The sequence below is a fragment of the Branchiostoma lanceolatum genome, chromosome 3 (assembly GCF_035083965.1).
Source record: "Branchiostoma lanceolatum isolate klBraLanc5 chromosome 3, klBraLanc5.hap2, whole genome shotgun sequence".
Classification (NCBI taxonomy): Eukaryota; Metazoa; Chordata; class Leptocardii; order Amphioxiformes; family Branchiostomatidae; genus Branchiostoma; species Branchiostoma lanceolatum.
In genome coordinates, this window is record NC_089724.1 from 2,583,307 (window position 1) to 2,589,522 (window position 6,216).

Below are 6,216 nucleotides of genomic sequence, written 5' to 3' on the forward strand. Positions count from 1 at the left end.
CTTTGAAATTCTACGAGATCAGTATCCGTTTTCCAATTTTTTTTCTTCAGTTGATTTCCATGATATATTTGTTCATGATCATTTTGTAGTCGCTTCGTAAGAATGGTCGAAACCTTTTTTGTTTCTTATGGAAGCAGATCAAAATTGATGCTCGCCCAGATCTCAATCATACGTGTATAATAGAATCAATATGACCTAACGATAACATAAATATTTCGATTATCTATTCGGAAATAACGACATTCAAGACAGAAAGGGTGTGCGAAATTTTAATCAGTTTCTTGATTGCCAATGTTGGTGACTCAATTCAGAATACTATTAAGCTGTCAACAGATTCTGTAGAATGCTTGAGTCAAAGCGCTAGATTTGTGTGTGTGTATCTGTGTGTGTGTGTGAGCTTGATATAAGTTGTGCACGTGTGTGTGAGCACTCTAGCGCGCGTTTGTTTGTGCGTGTGCGTGTGTGCACGCGTGTTTTTGCGTGTGTGAGTGCGTGTTTGTGTGTGTGTGTGTGTGTGTATGAACAGTAAAACTCGAGAATGTAAATCGTAAAACATACTTTCAATATAAATCGTAAATTACAATGTAAATCGTCATGCTAATTTAGGATCAAAAACTAAATCTCAATGTAGTCTGGACGGAATAAATTCGACTCAATGTAGGTCTGTAGATCTCACGGAAATTCAACTTATGTCAAAATGCATATGTGGAAACATTCAAAAACAAAAAACCAAGTCATTCTTGGAATTATCTCAATTAAGCCACCGGAATGGTTTTATAATAATATTTGTAATAATTTTGAAAAACTTCTAATAAAAGAATATCTGACTGACAATAGTTACCTTCGACGAGAAGGTTATGCAGAGGGTAGCGTTTGTGTGTGTGTTTGTTTGTTTGTGTGTTTGTAACGTACAGCATAACTCGAGAAGGCTTGGATGGATTGTCTTGATATTTGGTAGGTGGGTAGGTCTTGATGAGACTAGGAAATGATTAGATTTTGGATCCCCTAGCGGCTCGGTACGGTACTGCAGCGGAACTTCCTGTTTTGATATCTCGTGTTCTGGACATGCTATGGAACTGATTTTTGAGTGGTAGATAGCTCTTTAGACAGAGAGTAAGTGGTCTAGGTTTGGGCCCCCTAGCGGCTATTTTGGAACTGCAGGAGCAGGTTTTGCTTCAGACTTTGAAATGGAATAACTCAAGAAGGGCTTGATGGATGGTCATGATTTTTGGTAAGTAGATAGCTTCAGTGATGATGTACATGATTTGATACTTATGATGCAAATAAGTATCTTATTTGCATAATTAATGAGGAAAGTTTATACATTCACCAAATTCCATAATTGGACTCTCAAACTTGTGACATAGGTAACTGAGGAGGAGAGAAATATTAATAGATATCAACTATGCTAATGAAGACCTCATTTGCATAATTAATGAGAAAATACTACAACTCAAGATGGGCTTAATGTATGGTCTTGATTTTTGGTATATAGATAGCTTCCGTGATGCTCTGTAGGATTAGATATAATTATGCAAATCAGATTTTCTAATTTGCATAACTAATGAGACAATTTCAAAAGCCTGCTGTGTTCCATGATATGATTATTCAAATACCTGACACTTGTAACTGAGGAAGAGAGGAATGTTCATAGATAGAAAATATGCAATTGAAGGCGTAATTTGCGTAATTAATGAGAAACTATAATTACATACAGGTGAATGATGACAATTTCATACTTATGGCATTTGAAAGTTATTTGAATGTGAACATCGTTGAATCAAATTATGCTAATAAGGACCATATTTGCATATTTGATGATAAATGTTAGCATAACCTTCTTTCATAAGCTCATACTTTGGACAACTTCTGTTATTTGGCTGAAGACGATCAACTGGTATGATTTATGATTGATGAAAAACACTCCTAAATACGTCAGTCATAAAGGTTAAAATCATTTGGCGAAGGTATGAGGTCGTGGAACTCTAGTTCTAAATTTTTTCTAAAAGATTGAATACAAAAATATGTATTCATTTGAATTCAATTGGATAATTCAGAAATATTTTGAAAGTAACTGCACAAAAATATTTTATTTATAATAATTCTTAAACATCTAGACTCTATGTGATTCTTTCGCTTTTAGAAATATTTACAAAAAATGGCAGAAAATTGTTTTAAGTTTCATACGTCTAAAGTTGAAATCACATTCGAAATGTTTCAAAAGTATCAAATCTCTTACACAAATAATTACAATATATGGACAATATTTCTCAATTATGACAATTACAACCCTTGCGGTGACTTGGAAAGGACTCTATGAAATTATTTATTTTATTTATCTTATGCATTTAATTTATTTGTTTTATTTTAGTTCTTTTTATTTTTTCACCTTATTTCATTTAGTTTTATTCAATACAACTGGTTTCATTTCATTCTAGTTATTTCATTTATTTCATCTATTTCATTCATTCTATTTATTCTTTTTATTTCTATTTATTTTCATGTTTATTTACATGAAAATAACTGCTCCATTCCGTCTTATTTCTTGAAGATGATTTTCTCCAGCCCCATCAGAGGTGCTTCCACTGCCACTGACACCAGAAAGGCCAGCCCGAAGGATATAGCCACGTGGCCCAAGAAGAAATAGATCTGAGAGAAAAGAAAAACGGACGATTATCATGCTGACCTTTTTCCTCGGGGTTTATTCTGTGATAGCCAAGTCCTCCTTTAGTTTGCGCAATGGAGATGCATGTACACGTATCCAGTTTAAGTGAAACGATTGAAATATTAAAAATCAGGATATTTGTAATCATTAGATTGGGTATGCTCCTCATGTAACCCCCATGACTCAGTAACTTTGGCCTTTCGAGTTCCTCAAAGATAGCTACTAGTAATGCAGCGCCATCTAGCGGTGGGAAGTAGAACCAGTCAGTATTGCCTGGAGGAAGGTGTCAGAACGACTACCGAAACTTGGTAGGAAATTATTAATTATTATTGTACAACGGATGCAGTGGAAGATGAAATACATTTCATTTCTAAATGGCCTCATTGAAGATGAAAGAAATAAGCTTTTCGAAACAATTAAAACAACATTCATTGGCTTTAAACATCTAGAAGACCTAAAAAAACACATTTCTACTAAAATCACAAATCTCGCTAATCATTAAAAACGTGGGACTTTTCATCCGCCACTGCCCCCAAAGAAGAAGTCAAACCCCTCAGTAATTTATGTGGAAACATTATTTAGATGTATAGAATAGACTCTTATTACCTTTTACTGTTTATACCCTTGCGATTTTCCTACGGTCATGAATTTGTAAATAAAAGAATCATTACATCAATGACAGCGTCTTTGTAGAATCATCCATTGTGGAGGACGACTGTTGGTGAGGATGAGCAAAAAACTTAATACCCGCGTATTAAAGGTAGATCAAATGAATACATAAAAATGATTCCTGGTTACTTTTACAGAGGTGTACGTCAACGTACCATAGTTATTGTGGTGTAGTGGATGGGCACCTCCCTGGAAAGGTGTACTGCCTTCATCACCAGACTCTGCATCAGGTAGGCGCCGTAGGTCAGTCGGCTCAGGGGTACCCAGGCGTCCCAGGAGAGGATGCTGTCCACCACTCCTGTGGATGATAAATGTAGAATACAACACGGTGTATTCGGTATCACTCGAGGTGCCAGCCCCACCGCGGGTACGATGCGACCCTTGGGAGGGCTGGGACCGAGAGTGATACGGAATACACCGTGATGTATTTTATCTATGTCATACCCACCCCAGAAAACACACATTGCAATGCGGAATGCGCCAGAAGTTTAGGAAGTTTTGTGTCCTCGAACAAACAAACAAAAAAACTGTAACAACATTGATTCCAACCTGCGAATCCGGTATTCGAATTTTCGACGGCGGTGCAACCGGCGCACTCGACATGTATTCGAAATATTCTATGGAAGCCCGTGTGATCCGAAAAAATATCACAAGATGCGGAACACCCCTATGGAACGTTTTGCGGCCCAGATATGACGCGATCAGGGGGAGCTAGTGACCGACGCAATCAACAGCCTGTACTCGTGTTCTTCCTATCTGTTGAGTGTAATAGTAACGGTTGCAACACGGTAGCCTCAGTCATAGGGTGTGTCAGGTGAATATTTAACTTTAAAACATGATGCCGAGTTACATAGAGATAGAAACAGCCTCAACTTCAGCACCAGAGCCTTATATTCATTTTCAAATAACAATGGAAGTCTGAATTTTAAAAACAAGTTATAAATCCTTGTGTTTCGTGATTCAATAGTAGGTGCATAACGAAATCAGGCAGGTATTCGAACTACTTTTCTTTACCTCCATATCCATGATAGCATGCGACAACCACCCAGCCAAGCGCCATGGCCCAGACGGTACGATGCAGAACCAGGTAGGACACGTTCTCGCCTTTTGTCTGGAGCGTTGTGTAGTCGTATATGCCGTATGTCGAGTACAACACAGTCACGGCAGAGGCAGCAGCAACAAGCCAACCAATGGTCATGAGCAGGCTGAAGGTCTGGCACAGAGGTGTGAAATTATATGAAGAACTTTATTGCACGACAATTGTACATGGTACAAAGTATGGCAAGAATTCGTAAACATGATACAAAGTAGAAGTACAGAATACAACTTAACATCCCAATTAATAATACAATACAATAAGGGCTAGCATACATTTTGATATAGCATCCTAATTTCTAATATAATACAATAAGGGCTAGCATACATTTTTATATAGCGTAACAGGTATGATCGAGTTGGTTTTATCATTAGTTTCGGTATTTTTCCTAATGTGAAAGCAGTCGTTAATATATTTACCTATTTTCGTATTATGGGGATTGTTGCATTTAAATATATACTCAAAATACGTCGTTAGTTGATCAGCAGAAAGCAAAATCTTTTGGCTTTATGGTTTTGATGATTGATGATTTTATTCAGTAAGAAGCTCGCGGATTATGTTACAACATAATCCGAAGTCCGTTCTTAGTACAAAAGTGTTTCAACATACAATCTTGTTACAATTGCAATAATCACAATATCATTACATTTCGAAAAAACTTTGCGCAGTCAAATCCAAACTTTCTTAAATCAAGTTAGCCCCGTCGAGACATTATCACGTATGACATTACGTGAAGAGAATGAGAATAATATAATACATATAACATATAATACAATAAAAACAGTACTGATGGTACTACTGATTGAGTGCCTTGTTATAGAGCCGAATAGTTGATGATGATGCATGCCAAAACTGTCAATGAAATCCTCTGAGAGTATGTTTCCTATGCACTTTCATAATGATTTTCAAATCATTATGTTATGGGCAAGGGCACAAGAACCCAAAATATACATTTTTGAAATGAAAATTGAAATATCAACGGTCATATCACGTAGATTTCATATATTACCTCGGAAATTCAAAATATACATTTTGGGGGGAAATAGCAAAGAAAAAAAGAACTAAATTACAGCGTAATTGAAACAGATGTACCCAAAAAAGGATATGAAAATTTAAGCTAAAAGGGCTGACAGCGAACAGCTACGAACGGGAGAACCACTGATTTTAGAGTTTTGGAATTCACTCCATAGATTTTGTACTGCTAACTAAATAATCCTATATCAAGATGTTACCGACGCCTGAGGGTTCGAGCTTAAGCCCAGTCCAAAATAGTGCTGAAGACTCGTCCAAACTTTCAACACGTATTTGACTTAATCTCCTAGCTGATCTAACGGTTGCAACGACCGTATCCAACTGGCAAAAGGAGTTTTCATTCCAACCGTCTGCAATGAAAACTCATAACGCAAGTTGGATACGGTCTTTGCAACCGTTAGGTCTGCTTTGAGATTAGTTTGACTCACCATGCTCCTTGTCTGCTTCCTTTTCATCTTGATTAGCAGCCAGCCAACAAAGACCCCCACTAGATACGGGCCTATACGGCAGTATGGCTTCCAATAATACTCCAATGTCCTGGAAAAGAAATCCACAGAAGTTAAAGATCAAAAACATTTTTTTGTAAATATCCTCGATAGCTACGTTGGGTGATCAATACATTTTCGACCTTACCAAAAATGAGGTGAACAACTTAAAGTCTAATCTGATCATGATGTGTATTGATTTTGTTCAGCTGTAGATGATTTTAAGGACAATGATTTTGCCCAACGTTAATTGTTATGAGAAACGCAAT